Genomic DNA, 24,185 nt, shown 5'->3' with positions numbered 1-24,185 from the left:
CTCCCCAATGCTGTATAATATATGTTGTCTCAGGACTTATCTCTTCAACCTTTCCTGCCATTCTGCAGTGTGCGACTCCACCCTGAACGACTGTGTTTAGCATTTCCTAAAGGTCAACCCTCACATTGTCAGATAGATGAATATTGATAACTGCAGGACTCTGGCACTCATTCTAGGTCTCCGGGAGAATTGATTAGACTGTCATTCGAAGTAATATTCTGCAGATTGAGACAGAGGAGAATTGTCTTATTCCTCGGGCTATTATTGTGTCGCTGATGTCCATAACTCAGAATTATATCGACTCTGAAACCGTTTCGGAAAGTTTTAGGAGCTGAGAACCGAGGTGCTTACTCCGAGGATAATGGGACTGACTGACTATAACTTGGGCCATTATGCAAGGGAATCTATATTATCGTTCTGATATTTACTCCAACGAGAGGAGAGCCTGAAACTCCTGACTGCTTTCAACTTCATTTGACTTTGCTGTTAAGTGTCACTGTATGTTACATTCAGGATACTGTACCTTTTAAACTTGTATATTACAAAGATGGCCAAGCCCATCAGTGCGACTGAGACTAGCATGATGACTGCAGCACTATTGTGGCGGCCATCACTGCTGTCCACAAGAGGGGCTTTGACAAATAAAGAGACAGAATGCAAATGCTGGTCAAATGTAGGAGAGAACACATATTTTCAAGTCAATCAATCTGAAGATTTGTCATGTATTAGAGATGGCATGCCACAATATAACTGTAATATAAGCTGTTTCCCCCTGGCAACAACAGCGAACAAAGGGAAGGTTTTGGAAAAGGTCATAACGTTACCTACATTAATTTCCTGAGTGAAAAGATTACAAATCTTCGCTGTCGGGCAGAAACCTTTAATCTCCATATTTCATATTTTGTTACACTTCATTGTTACGCAGTGTCGTGCAAAAGGAGTGAAAATAGCCAATAAACAAGCTTATAACGCATCACACTGTGACGCATTGTGACTAAATAACTGCTTTGAAACACAGGTACTTTTTTTTCATTCCCTGACATGTAATGGTTTAGGACATACAAGGTTACCACCCAACAGCGACGATACAGTGTTGAACATAACTCATCTTATGCAAATCGACCCAATACCAGGGGTTTCACTATTTCATGCCCCTTCACTTTTTTAAAAACATTGTATGGGAAGGTAAAGGTTTATGGCTGAAGCGGTGGACTCACCTGGAGACAAACGAGCTGCGTAGACATTCACCTTTACCCCTGGTCTGACTGTGAACCAAATAAGGTCTTGGTTGAGGGCACTTAACAAGACCTGGGAAAGCTTGAGGGGTGGGAGGAGGGGGAAAGACAAGCGTCTCTGTTAGCAGCAGTGGCAGCGCCATTACACGGTCATCAATATTTTAACCTCAAGTCATTTCATCCAGCGGTGTGAATTATGAATCATAATTTTTACTTGCCGCTAAAGAGGAGCAAGCGTTGATACGACATGGAGAACTAAACCATAAGTCAACTTTAGCTGCATGGAACGTCATCTATACCTGGCCTGACCTGGTCTGGCGTGGCCTAAGACAACAATGGAGTTCCTTTGTGAAAGGGGCTCTGCTTAGGGCTGGTGAGATCAGTGACATGTTTACATCTTTTACCATTTCCATTGACCACACAGACTCTTTGTACAGGTACGTGCAGTATGTGTTTGTATATATAATTAATCTACCCATTAAGTGATTTAAAAGCTCAGTGACTCGGGAAAATGGAAATCAAGGCATGTTCCACGTAATATGAAAAATCCGGTTTAAGTGTTTTTTCCCTCTCTAAAATGCCCTGAGTTCCCCTGCTCTTCACACCTAAATGAAGCAGTCATTTAACAGGAGACCAAAACGCCTTCCCAGAGCCCATTTGAGTCCTTAGCCATGCACCGGTAATTCCATCTCGCTCTTTCTAAAATCTTTCCACTGGTTAAAATTAGACTGCTCGACACAGTATGAATAATTACTTTTTATTCTAGTGGCATATCAGGGTCAGTAAATCTATTACACATTTTAATAAGCTGCTCCAGACATCACATCACATGCACACGCCAACACAAACACACGCACGCGCACACGCATGCACACATACGCGTCCGCGCGGTTACACTCGCCACACATATGCAATGCACACTAACTCGTTCGTTGAAGAAGAACAACAGTGAATTGAAGATTTATTACCCTATTGTCTGTAAGGCTGCCAGGTAATCAGACAGGCTTTGGATAAATACATCCCTTTTAATTCCCAATACAGGCTGCATGCCCCACCGTTTGTCTCCTTTCTCGAAAGCGCCAATTATATGATGCATCAATGTAATTAAATACCTATTAACTTAGTTCAAGTCAAACTCTGAGCCAAAGGAATTGAGTTTACTGCTAATACATGGAGCCTCTATCTGTTATGATGCACAAACGAGCCTTGTGCCTGCACAGAAGTTCGACAACAGCTCCGGTTTATTGTTTCACATACATATTTCATAGCTTTCTAAGGCAACAAAAGCAATAAACAGCACAGCAGAATATCTATGAGTCAAAGCCCCATGTTGCAAAAATCTAAGTGCGCTATAATGACCATAAAGCATGATGATTTGAAATGTTTATGGGCCCCATATAAATGAGTAAAAATTCATACAAGTCTCACAAAGATGACAGTGAAGGTGTGAGGTATACAGAGATTTAAGAATGAAAGTAATTGTTACTGATGTGAGGGATGCTGCAATACAGTATCTAGTTGTATGTGGATGGGAAAAGATTGCCCCCTAGTGCTCAAGTTGTATGCTACGTTGCTAGTGGAGAAATTAATGTAATGTAGTGCACGTGTATCTCTAATAAAAGAACATTAATTCTCTTCTCTACGCATGTGTGATTAAAGCATTGAAGAGGGAAAAAAACTCATTATTAAAATAGAATCATGAAACCACTGACATAATGAATATTATCAAGGGAACAGTGTTTTCTTGTTATGTGGCTAAATAAACAAATCTAAACGATTTACGTTACCATTGCATGATTACACCATTGCAGTGCTGTGGATGCAATTATAATTTCTGGAGCTATAATGAGAAAAGCATTCTAATAGGTAACATTTACTCACTTCATTCCACCACCTTGTATTATGGCTGGTGGATGGTCATGTGGATAGATATGCATGTTTTTTATAGTTAACTAAAAATAACAAAATAACAAAAAACTAAAACAACCAATACAAAAACAAGATACTGTGTTGTGTGTGTTTACAAAAAAAACTAAACTTAAACAAAATAAAAATATTGAGAACATTTCCTAGATTCTTCTTGTCAATATTTCATACATAAGCCTAGTATTTTTGCGTGGATATGAAATCTATCATGTATGCTATGCCAGTTTTAACTGTGAATTGTGTGTGTGTGTGTGTGTGTGTGTGTGTGTGTGTGTGTGTGTGTGTGTGTGTGTGTGTGTGTGTGTGTGTGTGTGTGAAATACTTTTTCAGACATTTTTGAATCTCGTCCCTGACAAATACCTCATATTACAATAAAAGCTAGAACTAAAAGTAATAAAAACAAAACAAATACTAATCTAGAAAATCTACTTTAAATCAAATTAAAACTAAACTTAAATTGAAGTCAAACTAAATAAAAATAAAAAATAAACTGAATGTATTTAACCTTGGAAGAGTTCAGTTCAGTCTTTAGTTTTGGGATGCCGTTCATGATTATGCACCATGCCTACTACTGTGTGTTCCTAAAATGGGAACATAGTAAACAATGTCCCCTTGTCCTCTGTGTCTCTTCATCACTTTGGAACTCTACATAGTCTACAAAGGATAATGAAAAGGCACTGCAGGGTTTTGTTTTTCTATAAGTCAAAGACAAAGGCACCTTCCCAGGAAAGCAGCAAAGTGAGAAGGCATCCACATTTACACATCTGTAAATTCATAGTACTTACTTTAAAATACAGCTGATGAAATAGAAAATCTTATGAGTGCTGTGACATTGTCTATTGTACAGTACTTATATCCAATTTTGGCAAATATGCAAAACAGTGCACGGTAAACTCTTCAGTGGTAATTTATCCACGTAACTTGAGAGTCTACAAACTCTCAGATTTACCACTTAAGCCCTATATATAGTACTTTGTCATACCGAATGGAGAAAAAAGCCTACAAGCCTACAGTATAAAACAGGGACACCAGGTTTAATGTGGTTAAATTGACACTCAGGATTTTACAGTACATTTAGAGAGACTGGTGGTTCGTTAAATAGACGTTGTGACAGTACCTGATCTAAGTGTGCCCACTTGCCATCTGGTGATTGGTCCTTTGATCTCTTCTCAGGAACAATGAAAAACTCTGCAGCCGTGGGTAAACCAGGAAGTACTGAGACCAACAGCTGGTCTTCACTGATTCCTGTGACCTTTAGAAAAAACCACACACACACAAAACAAAATCCTAGTTTTAGTACCTTAAAAGGATAGTTCACCCAAAAAACTATTTCTTTCCTATCGATTAGTCACCCCATGGAGACTTTTTTTCCCCGGTAGGAGTCTCCTTTGTATCTCCTACCGGAACCGCTGCCTGCCTACCTACCTGCCTACGCGTATGTGTGCTGGTCATCAAATTATTTCCTTAGGAATGCTACAAAAACAAAAACATATCCATGAAATCAAGTCTCCATGGGGTGACTAATCGATAGGAAAAAAAAGTCATTTTGGGGGTGAACTATCCCTTTAATTCACACTGTTTTGATTTATATGGTCTAGCCGTAGTGAAGACCAGTGAAGAAGACAATGCTTTTCTTGTTTTGTTTGCTAAAGGTCAGAAATCACTGCATTTATGTGACCTTTAGAAAAAACATGGTTGAACTTGTCACAATAAAATGCTCAGTGTAAACATTGGCTTTTAAGGGTACATTTTTATAGCCTGGAAACGAGAGCGAATTTCATACTATACCAGGCTACAATTGTGACACCAACAGAGTTAATTGAACATATATTTTTTTACTGTGTAGTATCTTAATTCATACTTTTTTTTTTGGTATTGTATGGTCTAGCCCTCAAATGGGATTGGGTGGCGCTAACTATATGAAAGTCTTCACTATTCTGCTTCAGATGTCATCTATGTACAGTAAGTACCAGTCACTGTCAGGATAACATACAGATCTAGTTAAACATGCAAGTTCAATTTGACAGTCTATGGTAAAGGGAAGAGCTTTTAAGTGCATTTGCGCCGTAACCAGAGGTCTGCTGTCAACTTCCTGGTGTAAACCATGGTAATATATGACAAGACAGAAGGTCAGAGTGAATGTTTCATACTGAGGGCCACTGCGGGATATATATAACTCGGTATCCAGGCCTTTTGCATAACCTGCTGCTTTTTTGACATCGATGGAGCTTCTGAGACAGGAAAACTGGAGGCACTTTGGCACTTTACCACAAAATTCACTCTGTACTATGTACATGACATGAGGATTTGATGTTTCCTCAAGGCTGAAGCCTTGCGGCTTACAGCGGCTTGATGGGCAAATGGCAACCATTGTGTGTGGGTGTGCTTTTATTGGCCTTCAGTGTTTGACGAAGTTTAACGCATGTGCAGTAGTAACACTAATGATATTTTTTCTGTTTGTGCTTTCTAGATCAGAGCTTAGAGGTGTGTATTTTGTCCCTTAGACATTTGATTTTTTTTGGTACATTTAAGCACTTTGACCCTGGAGTCCCTATTTTGGATATTTCATTATAGAGCAAATTTTCTAAATCTTTCACAAAAACAACAAAAAAATGTAATCATCCACATCTACATGGGAAAGGCGTGGCTGCAATATGGATCTCAGAGTTCATGTGGACAGCCTGTTACGTCAGTGATCAGTCGTCTAAGACTTATACGACATATTTCCTTGTGGATGGACGGTAGTGGTTGTCACAAACATGCCCATATATGGAAAGATGGGCGTCACAAACACGTGTCACAAAGGCGACCGGCTTCTGTCACTGCTCACGCCATCTGGTAATACAGGGGTTTTGGGAGTTATTTAATGCGGTCCACTCATGTGAGAGGCTTCAGAGAGCTCATGTTCCGCGTGTGTCACAGAAGAGGGCGTCGCCAAGTTAGTACGATCCGGTGGGAAAGGCCTGTTCGCGTCACAAAGACGTTTGGTGCACAGTGGACGGTGCGCGTCACTGACGTAACATGCCGTAATATGGACTATGGAGAGGTGGGCGTAACCTGGTGTGAATCTCTGACAGATATGCCCAAATATAGGTATATTTGGAGATCCGGTGGTGGAGATCCGGGTTTACCAGAACCCCCGATCAGACGATATGCCACATATATTATATATAGACATATATTGCCAAATATGGGCAATGGACATACAGTATAATGATGACATCATGGTTCTCCATATATGGGCATATGACAAGGGAGCTGAGAAAAACCCTGACAAACAGAATTACACAGCAAGTGGCACTGTGTATAACCCAGGCCATACTGTACTACCATAGATAAAGTAAAGAGTATAGCAGTAGTAGTAAAGATAAAGAAACAAGGAAAAGAAAGTTTGCTAGTCAGAAGATACTTTTTCACCGCAGGCTAGCTTAAAATAGTCCTTACTGAGCAGAACTGAATAAGGACTGAATGTCCAATTCAACTAATCTCTGAGCAGAACATCACGCTCATTAGAGCCCAACCCACGCCACATATCTGGGTCTGAAGCCGATCCAGATTTTAGAGAGTCCTAAACCACCGATTACCGAACATATTGACCGATAGTTTGTCAAAATTGCAAATTGTATTCTTAAGCTTTGTGAGCTTGTAGATCTGCTATTTTTGACCAAAATAGGGACTCCAGGTTGAAAGTCTCCTGAATGATTCCGTACCGATGTACAGTATCATACCACTGTCGTCCAAAAAGTTAAATAAGGCTCATTGTGGCAGCTATCAGTTACAACTGACCTGAACCATGGAACTCTTGACAACTCGGCCGATGTCCTGTCTCCACTCAGCCACCCCGGGGTTCAGCTCATCCAGATTAGAGGAGAACGCCAAAATGTGTGACTGGAAATATTCTGCAGTGAAATAGAGACAGAAATGCAATTGACCGAATACGTACAACTTCACCTCTGGGTAAACTGCCATTTAGATATCCGTAATCGCCTCCATAAAGGTCTTTGTGTACCGGTGGCGTGACAATTAAATAATAAGAATATCTCCGGTGAGTATTTATCATCAATCAAAACTAGACAAATGTGCTCCTCGGAGGCGCACAGGTCTCCACCAGGCCGGGATTTCCTAACCAGGGCCGGCAAACTTTGGTCATAGCCAACTCAAGCACATCTTGAATCTTTATCACATGACCCCAGAGATAATGTGTACCAATTTGTGTGAGTTTTGGACACAATTTGTAGGAGTAGTAGCAAAAAGTGTGTTTTGAAGAAAACACAAATCTGGCACTATAAATTGCGTAATTATCCACGGAATCCAGGGGAAAAAGATATGTTGATGTTGTAGCGCCACCATGAGGATATTTTAAACATTTGGGATGGAGGTTCTTCCTTGGCTTTAGTGGGAATGTGTGTGCAAAGTTTCCCAGCAATCGGGCACTGCGTTCATGATGTGTGGCATTTTGTGCACCACCCCCACAAACTTTGGAAGCCAATCATAGCCAATTGGAATGGAATATGAGAAATGTGACATGGCGGAAGACTTGAAATGTGCATGGCTTATTTGGGGAATTTGCGTGATGATCCAAGGAATCCAAGGGGAAATCATTTTGATTGTATGACCTACGGTTCAAGAGTTATACTGTAGGTCTAAATGTCAATCGGCCCGTTATAGCGCCACCATGAAGCCGTTTTGAAAAATGAAGGGTGGCATTTCTTCCTTGGCCTATTGGGAAATAGTGGGAATGTTTTTCCTTGGCCTTCTAGGGAGTGTGCGTGTTGGGCGGGAGGAGTAGGACGAAGGCACTACGTTCTCCCGGTGGGGGCTCTTCGACTGGCAGGTGAGTCAGTGGATACAACAGCAGTGACAACACAGAAATGTGTGTGGGGAGGAATCAATTGGCATAACGAGAAAAAGGTGGTAAAACATTATTGGCTACTCTAGATTTAAATAAATAAATACATTTAAAAAGGAATGAAGCCCAGCTATCCAAGTGGTAGGCAGTTTGACACCAGCCTATATTTAGGCCTGACCTCGACTAAGTCGACTAGTCGACTGGTTAGTCGCGGGGGGTCCGAGTAAACTGCGTGTCTCTTAGTCGAATCTAGTCGAAAAGAAAAAAACGTTTTTTTAAGGGCCAAAAATGTTTTTAATTGTTTTTTGGCCAAGTCTACACCTGCAACCACACGTAACTTCCACTTTTTCTTCTTATTCCTCGTCTTTGTATTGGTATTGTTTGTGTTGGAGCGCCTCAGTGCGGCTGCAGAGTTCATGTGCAACCTCTTCCAGAGAGAGATAGAGACACTAGAAACTCTGCTGGAGACACAAAACAAACTGTGTAGACTTGGCCCTTTGAAATAAAATGTATTTTGGCCCGAAAAAATAAAACTAAATAAAAAAAGTTTTTTATTTTATCTATTTTTTTATATTAGTCGACTGCCAGTCGACCATTGGCAATTAGTCGCCAATTAGATTCGACTAAACACATCCTTAGTCGGGGACAGGCCTAGCCTATATTAGATCACCACTGTTGGGATTGTGTTGTACATAGAAACATGGCCTCACCATAGACAATTACAGTCCCTTTGTCCTGAAGGACGGTGCTGCCGAGTGATGCCTGAACAGTGACTGTGTGAACTCCCTCTGTGTGGAAAGTGAAGGACACCCCTCCCTCCAAAGACACCATGGGCTGACGGAGAGATAGAGAAACAATGAAAAAATGGATTCATAAATATAGCTCATGAACATGGAATGCCATCCTGCGACTATAAAGTTGGTACAGTTACAGTAGCAGCAAAGCTGTATTTGTACTTGGTTGTGCGCCAGGTGTCACGCACCGGAAATAGCAGATCTACAAACTCACAACACGTCGCACTGCGCCGTGTTCGGAGCTTGGGAGCTTGGTGCGCGGCACAGGGTGCAACTAAGTATATCAAGCCATTAAGTAGTGAGAAAAAGTAAGGCTGACCTCAGTTCTGTTATCAAACCACCAGTAATAGGTGACTGTCCCTGCATTGCTGGGATGCAGCACTGTGGTGAGGTTAACTGCTTTGTTCTTGACGACCACCGAGGGAGACAAGAGCTGGACCTGCTCCAGTCCACCTTCAGTAGCAAAACACAAAACGGCATGAACGCGTTCAGGCAGAAAAATAATGTATTTTTTAGGAAATTGAGTCGTATATAGCCATTCAATCTTGCTCATTCATGCGGCTCATTGAAATACCACTAACAATAGGTTCATCTCTCCTATTCTGCAATTAACATTACAATAGTGCTATGATAATCATGTCATAATCATTAGATTATGACATTATGACATTAGAAGTATGCATAATATGACTACTTATATACTAGCTCACACTGGTGATTGGTGAATCCTGACTCACAGGTGACGTGGAGGTAGAACACCACCCGGTCGGACCCCATGCTGTTCCGTGCTGTAGCAGACACTTGGTAGATTCCCACCCTACTGTAGACATGCTCAATTCCGTCCTCAATAGAGCTTATGTTAGCGTAGGATATGCCCGTTCCATCACCAAAGTCCACTGTTATACTTGTCGATGAGCCGAGACCCTACAAGAACAGAATTATAACACATTATTACACTGTTGTTGTAGCTTGTTTCAGAGTGCAAAAAATGCCAAAAGAGAGCGTGTGGTGTGGGGTGGGGGGGGGGGGGGCTCATTTATCTCCACAGCAATTAAGCTGGTGAATGTACACCTGAAGATAATATCTTCAGGAAAAAACATATCTGATTTGTTGCTGTTTCCTCTGACACTGCTACGCAATATGGCCTTTGTTACAACCACGCTCAGAGGCAGCAATAAAGCTTAATTTATACTCGCACGGCGGTGTCGTTTTCTGACAAGAACGTATCGTCGTGCTTTGAAGATCTGTTCTTGTCATCAAGTGACATGTGTACGGAGTATAAGGGAGACAGCAACTGAAAAGACACACCTCAAGAAACCAGCAGGTGGAGTCAGAGAGCATGTCACAACTCCTGGCACCTTCATTGTTCTGACTAAAATGCCTAATTGACTTCTGCCTAATGATGGTTCCACTGAAAATGGGCCTGCTGTTTGGATTTGATCGACTCCACTTTGTGGTTTTATTTATCATGTTTTGTGCTGTGCAGGTTTGAATGGTGTGTGTTGAATGTTCTGCTTTGTTGTAATTTGTGTTATGTTTTACTGTAATCACTATTTGAAAATCGAATTGGCCTTGCAGGATGAAAATGTTTTGAGTTGCTTTTGATTAGCATTATAATGCAGTCACATTCCATGGTTTAATGCATGATTATTTTTCAAATATTTGAAATGGTATTTTCAACATGGAATTCTCAAAGTTTGAAACACCATACAGGTAACAACTATTTTTTTTAAAGAAACGTAGCACAAAATGAATACACGTGCATTCGTACAAAAATAATGCATGCAAGTTATAAAGCGTACTGGTCCTTAACCAATTGAACCCTAGCATCTTTGTTCTTGGGTAAACATTCAGCTAATATATTTAGTGTAGAGCAAAAACAGGAGGGAATCCTACCTGGGTATAGGGTTTAAGTGGTTTTTCAGTATTTAACCTTTTTTCCCACTCATTTTCAGCTAAAAAGCATTTAGAGTTTGACAAATACATGCCAACGCAGGTCATCAGTTACTACTTTTGATTGACCACTGGTGAGGTCAGCAAGAAAAAGGAATTAGAGAACATTATATGCATCAAGCTGTACTACCTGACATATAAAAGTAGTGATTAGAGTTTAGAGTGTATGCCATTAGTGTTAATCACTATGTAAATGCTTTTACTGTAAGTGCACCGTGTGCTTAGTGAATAGAATGCTGTAGCCTGCATATCATTCTCACACAGCAGATGTGACTGAGAACTCATTATTTAGTGTTGGCTATTGCATCCCTGTACAACTTCACACTATGGCTAAGTTTCACAGTAGCGAATATACGCAGTGTGATATTAGTCTGACAACATGGAGATATGTCTATCTTATCACAACCACAATCACAATACAGTATTATATTTTAAAAAAACTATTTCAGCCATTATAAAGTATTGTTTAGCATTTTGAGCAAGCCTTGTCCCAGGCTATAAACTGAAACTAGACAACTGGGCACTCAGTGACATCAACATGCCTATGGATGGTTGGCTCAACAAAGTGGCCATGACTTGACACTGAAAGAAAAGATACAGTAAACATTGCGGTTGTGTTCGGTCAGTGGGTTTAAAGTGGAAATGGAGAAATCTGGGGGAAATTCCTTGTGGCTAAACGACTGTATAAGTGAACAGCTGCGCACATACCTGGGCATTACTGTATATTCTGCCCTCTGTGAGTTTTGTGTAATTTATGTGACAAATCTCATCCGTTATCATTGCTTTATGCAATCACAAATGATCCATGTGAATTTCGAAAAGTTTTAGAACTATTACTTCTGTAAAATATAACGTATTTAATTATATTATTAATATTTGTACCAGGCCATGTGTGTATTTGGGTGTGAAACAAAGGCATTAATCAGAGGGATTACATGTACCAGCACTCAGTCCTTCAGGCACGTTGTATTTATTTGGCACGGGCAGTACGCAGAACAACAAACACATTTCGGCACACCGCCTTCTTCAGCATTGAAGAAGGCTTTGTGTTTGCTGTTCTGGGAGCTGCCTGTGCCAATCAAGTACAAAGTGCCTGAAGGACATTTCCGTGAGTCCTGGTAATCCTCTGATTGATTGTAAAGAACTTTTCTAGACTGTGCACCCGGTACAGGAATTACCAGAAGGAACTTGAGTAGTGCATTGTCTTTAACTCACAAAGGATGTAATGCCATGCGCTAATCATCAAAACGATTAGCAGACATCCAAGAGTACAGGCAATGCATGTCTTCATCTAGTCCATGCATCTGAGACACAAGCAAAGATCATTCAAAAATGTTGCTTTGGTGTAGCCCACCAATTATAGTTAGCTTTTCTTCACTTTAAAATCAACAACTCTTCTTCCTTTGTTGAAATGTTAAAAATGTATGTATTTTGTTCGAGGGGGGAGGATGACCTTGTACCACATTCTTGTAGCAGAATCATGGACCTTGTACCACATTTTCTCCCTTGCAAGAAAGCCTGAGAATTTGGTTAAGCACTTAAACCCATCCATATTCTGGGGGAAAGATTTGCCAAAAATAGCAGATCTACAAGCTCACAAGACATCACGTAGCAACACGTTGTGAGCTTGCATTTCGGCTATTTCTGGCAAAGAGATGTGTAGATGGAAAAAAGTACAGAGCCAACTCGTTTACTAAGTCTAGAGGGTTTAAATGGTGAAAGGGTAACAGAGATGATCAACACATGGACGTCAGGCAGACACAGGCGGTATGAAAATGTTTATGGCCACATGCTTCGGTTATGAACAGGGTGGCAATGTAGATTAATCGGGCAGCCGCCCAGTCGGTCGGCTCAACCACTTTGACCCGTTTGGATGTAAGTAGCAGCGTAGCCTCTAGGAACTGCTAGTGGGGCTTTTAGACTTGTTTTACTTATTCATGTTTGGCCAATTACGGATTACGGCTATGGAACACCAGCATATCTCTTAAGCATTCATGCTTAACACAAAACACTCAAAGGGGACTGAACATAGCTTTCACTACACAGTCTACTAGAGTTAATTTGTCCTAACTCTGAGAGTGAACAAATGGTTCCATTTGTGCACTCTCAGAGTTAAATAAACAGTGATTTTACGTGAAGTTCTACTATGTACACAATACACGTTACTATTATTTTGAGGTAAGAGCAGCACCTCTTCCAAGAAAATCAGGAAAGAGACATTCTTCCCCAGAGTGGCTACCATGGTTCCCTCGCTGGTAAGAAGCTGGAGCCCCCGGGGGGCCTGACTGGGACACCTCTGTCGCCTGGGGCTGTACCTCCACAGGGTCCCCGCTGTGCAGTTGTTGGACAAAGCCCTGCGATATCTGTGACACGCACCGTTGAAGGAACACACAAAGAGAATACCCAGGTAAAGCACTGCGCACTTATGTAAAATACAGATCAGTGCAGAGTCAGACACAAGCGGCCCGACACACTCACACCCGGACACTGCACAATCTCAATCTTAATCTTGCCATACATTTACTGTATGTGAAAATGCACGCGCATACGTACTATACATCCCCACAGAGAGCCACCGAGAAGCACACACACACCAACACAAGCACATACTGGAGACACTTTCATGCATGGTCTCTCTCTCTCACACACACACACACACACACACACACACACACACACACACACACACACACACACACACACAGGAGACACTTTCATGCATGGTCTCTCTCTCACACACACACACACACACACACACACACACACACACACACACACACACACACACACACACACACACACACACACACACACACACACACACACACACACACACACACACACACAGTCACACAGAGGAAATAAAAAATACAACCAATTAATTTGTAGTCACACCTCCTCAAACCTTTTTGGGGGCCAGGAATCGTTACTGGCTAATGTATAATTCTGACTGTTCCTGTACAGAATGACTGGAATCGAAAGACTGAGCTCACAGAGCTGTTTGGTATTCAAGCGCTGCCTACTTCTATTTCTACTTGTTTCCTCTGTCAACACAGATGCATTTGGTATACCCAGTGGTGTTGAGGAAACTGTCTCCAGTGACGCAGTCTCTGGATGCGGTCGATGGAACGAACCAGAAAGCTGGGGAACAGCTCCCATCAGGCTGCCTCTGGAACCCATAGTCACTGTTTGGCATAAAAAAAAACACACACAATGCTGTGTCATAAAGAGCAGTCACCATTTAATATAGGAAATCAAATATTTTTTTTATCAACTTTCTGTCGCTTTAATTTTCTTCAGAATTTAGTCATTGACAAATCCCCCCCCCCCCCTCCTCTTTCTGTGTGTGCTGGAGACCCTGTCGCTGCCAATCCACACTGTTGGCACTGTTGGTTTGGGGAGGGTGTAGAAAACCACGTACTAGCTCCTCAGATACACATAGAACAGCTGCCACTTTGTTTCACCTGACAGCAAGGAGTCTCACTGGAAGGGCACTATCTCCCTCAGTTCCCATCCCAGCTGAAAAAGGTACCCCGACCAACCAAAAGGTGTCTTCCAACCCGTGAACACTGCCGATAGGGTTCTTTGGAGCGCCCGGTCATGCCACAGGCACTGCTGTCAGGAAGCAAACCTAGGGCCTCTGCAGTGGCGACTGAGTGCATTAAACATATACATTAATAATAATAACCATATCTCCTGTGGTTAGAGGAAGATATTCCTACACAAGGCAACATGTACAGTATTACAACCCACACCATTGGAGATTTGGACGATTGGGGCATAGCAGATGTTGTACCTATTCATGTTAATTACATTTATACCTAGACAGAGTATGTGAGTCGCTGTCATATTATTTTCATCATGGAACATCTCACAGCTGGAGTTGACATTTTTTAGGCACTTGAGAAAAAGAGCATTGAGATTATTTGATGAGTATTTGATGAGTAGCCTACAGGCCAATGCAGGTCGCTGATCAGTGCTTTTGACTGACCACTGGCGAAGTCAACAATAGAACAATTTAAGAAAAGAAAATAACTACTAAAAAGAAAAGCAACTACCAAGCAACTACCAAGTGGCTGACAAACTTACAACTGCTGCAAATTTCACCATTTATCAGAAGCACGTCCAGGGAATAAATTAACACAACTCTGCTGGCCCAAAAATACCATGTAAGTAAGGCAAAGTAGAACACCCACAAAGCTGAACCTATGCCAGTCCTCAGTCACCTCTGGGGGACAGTACAAGAGGTGCTTTGACATAGAGTCTAAAAACCCCGCTAGAAGCCCGACTAGAATCCCTATAGAGGCTGTGCAACCATCCACTGGGATTCATGAAGCTCCACAGAAAACCTCATGGCAACAGCAGTTTTCGAGATATGTTGTTTGGGGACGAAAGTGTTGGCTAGATGGACAGACTGACTGATTGACACAGTCATCCTTAGAGCCCTGCCACTAGTGGGTATAAAAATAATTCTGTCTCTCAGGATATGTTGCACAATATCAACCGCAAACTTCTAGGGGAAAAGATCCAACTCACAACCAATTCAACATCCCCAGCTAAATATTAAAAGCCAGCACTGTCCCTGGAAATGCACTCATGGTCATTTCTCTGATTGTGATGACAGGAAAAACATACTCTGTAATTTCATTTCATTTCCATTTACTATTGAAATACACATGGCTTCGTCCAGGTGTACAGTATCTTATTCAACCATACAGTATGAGAAAAAATAGCAATTCTCCTTTAATAACAAAAAAGTAATTCTGTTCAATATTCATAAATAAGACCCCTTGATTGATAAAATAAGGTTACTTCTACATAATGGATCTTATTTCTTTCAGAAAATGATATAAAGTGCTATGGAAGGGAACTTTTCCCGGTGTCTTCCTGTGTCCCAGTTTTACTGCATAAATTCAGTCTATGGAGATCAATAACATTAGATGTAATAAAGTGAACACTGTAGCCTGCAGAGGAATAGACTCACCACTCAAAGTCTGCCTCTGTGCACGGGCAGGGTTCTGACATGTGTGAGATGTGCTGATCTCTGCTTTTGACACATCGGACGTCAGCTTTCAGATTTTGGAAGATTCTCTTCACCCCCATGATACAAACTTCACCCTACAAAACAGAGGGCGAAAAACTTCACCAAACTTCACCCTGTCATAAATGATGCATCATTAGAGTAATAAAGATTTCAGTTGTCTGTTTTCGTTTTCTTTTGCAAGGATATCAAAGAGACCACGATACTTTATGTGCATCATTTTTATCACATATCCAGGCTTTATTTGCCCTGGATCTGGAGAGGGTGTGATATAATTATGGTGATAAGCCTGACCTATCAGCACAAGCTAAAGAGCCACACTGGACACTTAACTGTCACCATGAGGCAACTCAATATGTCAAGCATGGATGAAACCTGGCTGTCAAACTGATGTGATTTAGATTTGACCAAAATGATGTAATATGTCTGAGGACTGAGACACTGGAGTTCATCTGGGACCAAAACAAAACAAAAACAAAACACAAAAACAGCAACCTCTCACCGACGACAGTTTTGCATTGTCAGTAATGCTAAGCTATTTATTAAATTAAAGTGTTGATCAAATGTTATTTTCTCGTTGTTATTGTGAATAAATAAGGCCATGGGTATGTCATAAACAAACCATCACCCAGCATTTATTTTCCTTTGAACATCTTTAGAGGCAGAAGTTCTAAGACTGAATGGTGCATTATTTTAAGGATATCTCTGTATGAAAATAGTAACTCTCTATGAAAATAATGATAGGTCTCAAACAGAAGCACAACATTATCAACAGTGAAATGCTACGTTATTATGCTGTTCTTACTTCATTGTTTAGCTGCCATGTCTGGTAATCTTTGGGAGTACACCTTCGACTGAAAATAGAACCGAAGTCGATTTTGACAAGCTGCCACTCAGAGCGATGACTGAAGTGGCCGAATATTCTGTAGAGACACAAGGAAAGAAAGAAAATGTTGATTACTTGACTCACAAGGCTTCTTTAATTTTATCCTGTAAAAGTGCATGAATGTCGCCCTTTGTCCACTATTATTTAGTTATTTTCCCTTGTTTTAGTTTGCGTGAAAAACGTATTGAAGGTGTTGATTTACAGTAAATGCTTGCTGGAAGGTGCGGAGTAGCATGTGTCTGTGTCTACTGTAAGTTGGCGACAGTAAATAATTAAGCAAGTGTTGCGCTGAATTCTGTGACTGGAGCTCTTACGCCGGTTCAGAGGGATGGCATTGCGGACTCCCCATTGGCTTTAAAGGACAGCTAATGAGAAGCCAATGAGGAGATGGTAAAAACCTGCAGCACATTGCTGTTCTACATTTCATACATAATAAATGAAACGATGCTGCGGTCATGTCTACATTTCTCAGCGGTGTGATATAAATAACTTTTGACTTGGTTGTTTCTTACGTCATTATGAGGGTGTCCTCGCCGGGTTCCCCTAACACCCCATCCACGTAGAGGGGGGAGGAGGTGAAGCTGTATCTGTTCCAACTTCTGCCTTCATCAAAACTCAGCCTGATGGGAGAAGAGTGGGCAGAAATCCCAGAGGAGACCAGTCACAAATCAAACAAAAGCAAAATCTGACTTTTCGAGTTGCAAGGTGTCTATTCTGTTTACTTTGCCTACTTCATCCAATTCAGGGTAACAGAGTTGGTGGGTGGGAGCGGTGGAGTGTGTGTGTGTGGGGGGCTGAACGTAGGAGGAAACACTGGACAGGTGCCAATCCATCACGTGGCCACCCTAGGCAGTCAATCACTCACATTCGAACCTATGGGAAATGTACTGTAGGTTCATCCAATTCACCAGCTTTCAACGTGAAAATGTTTTGCACCGGTTTGCAATGTTTCTGTAGCTGAACGATACGTCTCCTCCCTACGGTGCACAACGTTTTGCAACAGCCTGTTACAGTATGTTTGCTCCTGTTTGGTGAGTGCGCCGCGGTGTAACCAGAAGAAACAGTGATGTACCTGAATGACTGTAAATATTTGGGAAATGATTAATTTACCTTTACAAAACATTACTTCCATAGACACTCACTATCCCATTTTTCTGACAAACACTTCCAAAACCCCCCCCCCCCCCCCGTTTTGTTAACGGGGGGGGGGGGGGGGTGGCAGCCTGAAGAAAAAGGCACTGTTTTAACCCAGCAACCCTATGTAAATTACGCCACTGCTGAAAAGCATCACAGCCCAAACATAACGTAACTGATAATTGGGCCGCACGACCCGGAAATGACCGTAATAATCCTAAAACGGAAGCAAAAATATACTGGCCCAGTGGCCCACGGGGCATATGCCCGGTATGCCAAATGGCCAGTCCGCCCCTGTTCCGTAGGATTATAATGTTAATTCAGTAGCATTCTAGGGTAATGTACCAGTAGTTAACTGAAAGTAGTACTACCAATAAATGACTCTACAGTCATTTATTGTCCCCGCCAGGCCGTGTCAGTCCGTCCATCAGTCCGTCTGTGAGCAGCTAATCTCCGGCACCGTTGGCCCGATCAGCGCTAAACTGTGCACGCATACTCCTTGGAAGTAAAAACCTCTGCCCCAAAATCGGCCTGTTTTTATATTACTCCTACTGATTTTGTCCAAACATCACGCAAATCGGTACACATTACCTCTATAGTAATGTGATCAAGACGGATCTGTCATATTCTATCCTGATTGGTTAAGATTGGCTTCTAAAGTTTGCAAGACTGGCCCGTTTAGAATAAAATGCCTCAAATCATGAACGCAGCGTACAATTGCCGTGAACCTTTGCACGCACATTCCCACTAGGCCAAGGAAGAAATGCAATTTTTCAAATCGGCCTCATGGTGGAGCTATAACAGGCAGGTTTCTGTGAGCTGCTAATTTCCAGCACCGTTGGATTTATCGGTCTTTAACTTTGCAGTTGCATTGTGTCCCGGGTTTGATTCTCGTAATAAAGGCAAAACGCCTGAAACTAATCTTCTTAAAAAGGTAGTTTATTCAGTAGGATTATAGTCTAATACAGTATTAATTCAGTAGCATTCAAATGTAGTTTATTCAGTAGGATTCTAATGTAGCTTATATAACCTGGTTCACTGCCATAGTGACAACTGGTACCAACGTGTTCGAACAGGGCGTTTAACGCATCGTAGTTTTAAAATATAAAGTTTGGTATTGGAGCAGGCTGAAGCACTCTGAATTACATGGGTGGGGTGAGTGATTTTAGATTTGTCACACCTGGCATGAGCCAAACTAATTAGACTCTGGGCTGGGCCCAAAAATGTAAGGAACACAAGTGAGCAGGTACACACAACTCACAGTCATCGATCACATATAATGTTGTCGAAGTAAAAAATAAAGGTGGTTTTGAGCCAGAGGAAGGGAAAGAGTGAGAGATAGAGAAGAAGACACGATGATCAAGAACTTCCCACAAAATCCTGTGGAGCTCAAGGCACTTTACAACGAGTACTACGTCCATTTCAAAGAAACCGAGACCCCTGCCAAGGAGATGGAAAAGAGTCATGGGGGGCACCTCTACAAACTACTGGAGGTATGGATAGAGTTTAGTTGTAAGTTCTACCAGGTCAAGCTTCCTCAGGGACTGCATTGATCTAATAAATTAATACACACAGGATAAATCTGCCAATGCACACACTCAGGGAGTCTCTTTCATGAAGGTTTGTTCGATCGAATCTTGTTTTTAACACATGGCACCAAAGGGGCCTGCCATCTAGAACAGGGCTGGTCTGTATGAACGTGTGTGTGTGTGTGTGTGTGTGTGTGTGTGTGTGTGTGTGTGTGTGTGTGTGTGTGTGTGTGTGTGTGTGTGTGTGTACTGTGTGTATGTGTGTCCCAAGGAAAGTAGATGAAAGTAGACAGTGAACTACACAGCTAAGCCAGTGTTGCCAAGTCTGCTCATTATAAGCGACTTTGGGCTTGATTTTCTGTAAAGTCGCTTGTACTGTAAATATTGGTGGTTGCGTTGTTTTGGCCTTGTTACCAAAGTGTAGCTGCTTATTTGGGCTTGCTTCCAAATGTTGTGTAAATCAGTGGTTCTCAAACATTTTCATGTCAAGGACCCCCAAATTGTGTAAATGTGTATTTAGATTAAATACAAATGAAGGCAAAATGAGTTTGTGAGTGCTCATGTGGCTTAGTCGCTTCTTATGGGCTTGTTTTCGTAGACCGCTTGTTTCTCTTACAAAATCTGGCACCACTGCACACAAAGCTCACGTCAGCATCTTAGCTCATTGCTGACATGTAGCCATTATTCAAGAGACACGTTACAATGGTTCTCAAACTTTTTCAAGTCAAGGACCCCCATCTGAAAATGTTTTGTGCCAGGGACCCCCAGAGAAGAGAACATTTAAGTTGTTTTTATGTATTTTCTCTTGTGCAGCACTTTGGAAACCTTGTGTTTGTCAAATGTGCTATATAAATAAAGTGGATTGGATGTTTGTTTGTTTGTACATGCTCGCAGTAAGCTTGTAGATCTGCTATTTTTGCCAACAGATAAGTGGATAAAGTGGTTAAAATGATTGTGATGCTACTTTAGCTGGAGACCCCCTGGCTGGAACCCCCCAAGGACCCCTGGGGCCCCCTGGAACCCACTATGAGAACCAATGACATAATATGTACTTTAGCCCAACAGTATGTAAAAGGAAGACAGAAGAAATGTTTTCAAATAACATTTTAAGATGTAGGCTAAAGCTTGTTGTGGTATTTGGTTTGAGCATGCTAACCATGTGGATTGTTGTATAGTGTCCCTATTCGATTCAAATAAGCTATAGAAAGTGAAATTGAAAAACAGGTTCATTTTTTTAAAATATATTTATAATATATTATGATGATATAAGTATTGTGGTGATTTCCTTGAGTTGGAGGATTATTATTTTTTGTTGTGAGATATCTGTCGGGAAAGGAGCTTTTGTTGTGGTTTTATTTGTCAAGCTTGGGAGAGAAGACAGAGCACTCTGTATAATTCTGAGCTGTAATGGAATGTATAATGTGAATATATATGTTCTAAGTTTAAAATGGTGTCTTATAAACCCATGAGGGTTGGACACTTTGTGTGCAGGACACGAACATTAAAATAATCAATCAAATCAAATCAAATCAATCAATAGGCTGGGTGAGGCTGTGATTGTTCAACTATTGGTAATCCAATACTTGATCTCTGAATTTGGCTGTCTTTATATTAACGTGTGACTTTGATCAGAGGAGATAAAAGATAAAAGTAGTTTTTCAGTAGATTCCTCCCAGTCTAGATGACATTTTGCAGGACCAACTTAAAATGTGTTATGGACCATATACTTGTTGTCCACGAACCAGTGACTGAACACCATAATACCAGACGGTAGGCCTACAGTTACATGACATGAAGCTGTCAACAGCCTGCAAGTCTCCTACAAAATCACAGCTTATATAAATGTTCAATTTGTCACTTGTTTGTTGATTGCCCTTCTGTTTCCGTTTTGTTTGTCTTAGCCCTATGGCACACTTGAACTATTTATTACAGATATTCTTTTGGAAACCTGTAATTTCATGCTACAGCGAATTGTTCTTGCACACAAAGTGTGCTTAATTAGGAATGTTTCCACAAACACAGTGGCATACATTATTTTATTCATATGTATTAACAGCACCATCGTAGAGCGGTGCGCACCATATGCGCACTGACAGGTTGTTGGATGCTTGGACATTGGAGTTGGAAAGCTCCTTTATATACCAAAGCAAGAAATGCAAATAAAATTCTGTATAGTATTCCTGTTTAGTCCTAGACCTGAAATCAGTAGCCATTATAATGTTACCCATCATGATTTGTGTGTTGTGATTAAATACTAAAAATCATGCAGAAGCTTGACAATGGAGATTATTTGGAGATCTGCCTGGAATTTAAATGGGTAGTGTCATGCTGTGTGCTTCGTGAAATGTAAATATTTTTGGCCAATGAGCACACTAACTAACTAGAAAAAGTGGTCCTCGGAGCACAGGTCTCCGCCAGGTCAGGTACGTTATTGTGGCCTCCTGGTGGCGCTATAACAGGCCCATGTGAAAAATTTGGCATCGAGGGAGTGTGTGTGCACAGTTTCGCAGCGAGCGGGCCAACGGTGCCGGAGATTAGCTGGTAACACACGGACAGGACACACACACGGACGGACGGACGGACGGACGGACAGGGGGTAAAACATACTCTCTCGCCAGGCCGAAAGACAACAAAGAGCATTTTGTAAGCGGTATCTTCGCAGGGCGCACACAAACAGAGCGGTAATGAACTCGGGGACCACCTGGCAGTGAAGCGACAGTGCTTATAAACATTCAGCTTACTGTACCACCTGTTTTGAAATATTCATTAACATATCTTGAGGGGAGACCTACCAGATGTGCCTAATTGGCAGAGGCGTGTGTCGGATGGCGACCAGAGCTCCTCCCTGGTTCAAGAATAAAACACTGTACTCTTCCTCAAACACCTACAGACAGGAAAAGAACTAAAATGAACACTAAGGATTTTACGGTTAAATGTACAGTATGTACAATTGTACATGTATGTGTTGTACTGTATGATGAGAGTACATGCACACTAAATAAGTAAAAAGTACACAAATCGATACAGCCACGTTCCCAAAAGCAAATGCCTCCCCAAGTCAGTCAATGCTGTTATGCATCATTCATCAAAAGTTTGCTCATCTAGCAGATTTATGGACTCATAAGCCAATGAGAAAAATCAATACGCTCCCTTGGATATAGTTTTACAGGTTACAAACGCACAGTTCTTGCAGTCAGCATAATGTACCTCTCTCCACGTGTTCCCAGCATCAGAAGTGATGAAAATGCTGACATTATTGTTGGTCAATTCAGGCCCAACCACACCTGAATACAGAGGGAATACATATATGTATTTACTCAAACACGTACTCGTCCATGTATGCATTCCGCAAAAACAATATCTCTTTCAAGTTAATGATTTAATCTGACAAAACAAAACCAACAAAAACAAAGTAACAGGACAAGTGCAATGGAAATCACAGAGGCTATGTTTCAAATGATAAAAGACCATTCCCACATCAGCAGAGTAGAGACTAAAATGAGCACTATGAAGAGCAGCTGTGTGACTTCTGGAAATGAAGTGGAGACAGACCAGGAGGCCCTGAGTGGTAGACGCTAATGAGTAAACAAAGATGTGGTTGCACTGATCAAACAACCACCTTACCTGATGCTACAATAATTCCAGGCGCAGAGTCTTTGCTGATGATGTTTCCCGAGGTGTAAGGATTTTCAGACACATGGAGATGCAGGTGCAGTGAACAGTATGGCTGAGAAACAGTAAAAGCCTCATTTATATTCCGTGGAACAGCGGTGTCGCTTGCCTAAAAGAACTGATCTACTGCACAAGCTAACGCAACGTATATCTGCTCTTTTAGGGAGTGACACTGTCGTGCGATGGGGTATATAAATTAAGCTTAACATGGAAAACATACGGTTATCAGTCATAATACATGCATCACCTACTGTATATGAAAGGTTTGATTCACATTGTATTTTGGAAATTGTAAGTATTTGTTTTAATTTGCAAAGTACCATGGGCCATACTCACAGAACATCTTAAGGCGAGTAGGAGCTCCTAACTGGCCGATTTAGGAGGAAATATTTTAAATCGTGGCCGTGTCAGTTCAATTAAAACATTAGATTTGTTTTTATTAACGATTCACCATTTCCTAAATCTGTGAAACGTTAGGGAGAACGTAGGTGAACTTAGGTGCTGCTGCGACCTCCCCCTAATAAATCCAATTCATATTTCAAATGATATATTATATTGTTCAGCAATGACATGCATAATGAGATTTATGTGTAAATAAATTTATATTCATTTTGTATGAATGCAAAAACAATGGATAAAACATTGTTGCCTTGTATAGTTGAAATTAAATATGCCTCATGCCCTGTTAACTGTGGCAGAATTTTGTGTTTGTAGCTTAAGTTCTTTCAGCAACAGCAAAAAATACACAATCATTTTTCACATTCCTTGCTGATTCTGACAGAAGTAGCGAGGGCTGCCTTCGTGGGGATGTTAATGCTTAACCAAAAACTCTGCTTAATGAGGCTTAAAGTATCTAAACAAAAACATTTATTATAAGAAATTGTTATTTTATGCTTGTCAAACATCATTCCCATAAATTAGGCTTAGTGTACAGTACCAAACTGGTAGAACTCCCAAATGTTAATTATAACAATGAGCAAAATCATAAGAAAACTATTTAAAGAAAAATTATGCATTTTGTGCACTCTAAGCACTATTATTCCCACTTAACAAACTGATTAATGAGTTATGGTAGTTTCATTGCAGTTCCAATAGCCTTAATGTTTTGTGTGTACTGTACGTATATGTAAACAAACATTTCTGGAAGCTTCACCATCAAAAGACCT

General features: G+C 41.1%; 1 pseudogene across 1 annotated transcript in view; it reads right to left on the bottom strand.

The window, feature by feature from the left end:
- Positions 1-24,185, bottom strand: part of LOC308100601 (VPS10 domain-containing receptor SorCS1-like) — a 52,821-nt pseudogene that overhangs the window by 2,073 nt on the left and 26,563 nt on the right. Inside the window, exons 11-25 of the transcript XR_013934986.1 lie at positions 22,972-23,074; positions 22,555-22,631; positions 22,140-22,231; positions 17,197-17,304; positions 16,604-16,721; positions 15,742-15,875; positions 13,829-13,942; positions 12,949-13,120; positions 9,542-9,728; positions 9,124-9,257; positions 8,721-8,844; positions 6,941-7,060; positions 4,279-4,406; positions 1,218-1,317; positions 524-632 (exon numbers count right to left, since the gene is read on the bottom strand). The product of XR_013934986.1 is annotated as a VPS10 domain-containing receptor SorCS1-like (transcript). The remainder of the gene's footprint in view (positions 1-523; positions 633-1,217; positions 1,318-4,278; positions 4,407-6,940; positions 7,061-8,720; positions 8,845-9,123; positions 9,258-9,541; positions 9,729-12,948; positions 13,121-13,828; positions 13,943-15,741; positions 15,876-16,603; positions 16,722-17,196; positions 17,305-22,139; positions 22,232-22,554; positions 22,632-22,971; positions 23,075-24,185) is intronic.

Source organism: Gymnoscopelus braueri (assembly GCF_963280865.1).
Source record: "Gymnoscopelus braueri genome assembly, chromosome: 14".
In the NCBI taxonomy this organism is placed as follows: Eukaryota; Metazoa; Chordata; class Actinopteri; order Myctophiformes; family Myctophidae; genus Gymnoscopelus; species Gymnoscopelus braueri.
Note: the sequence above shows the minus strand (reverse complement) of the source record. Positions and strands in the feature narration are given on the sequence as shown.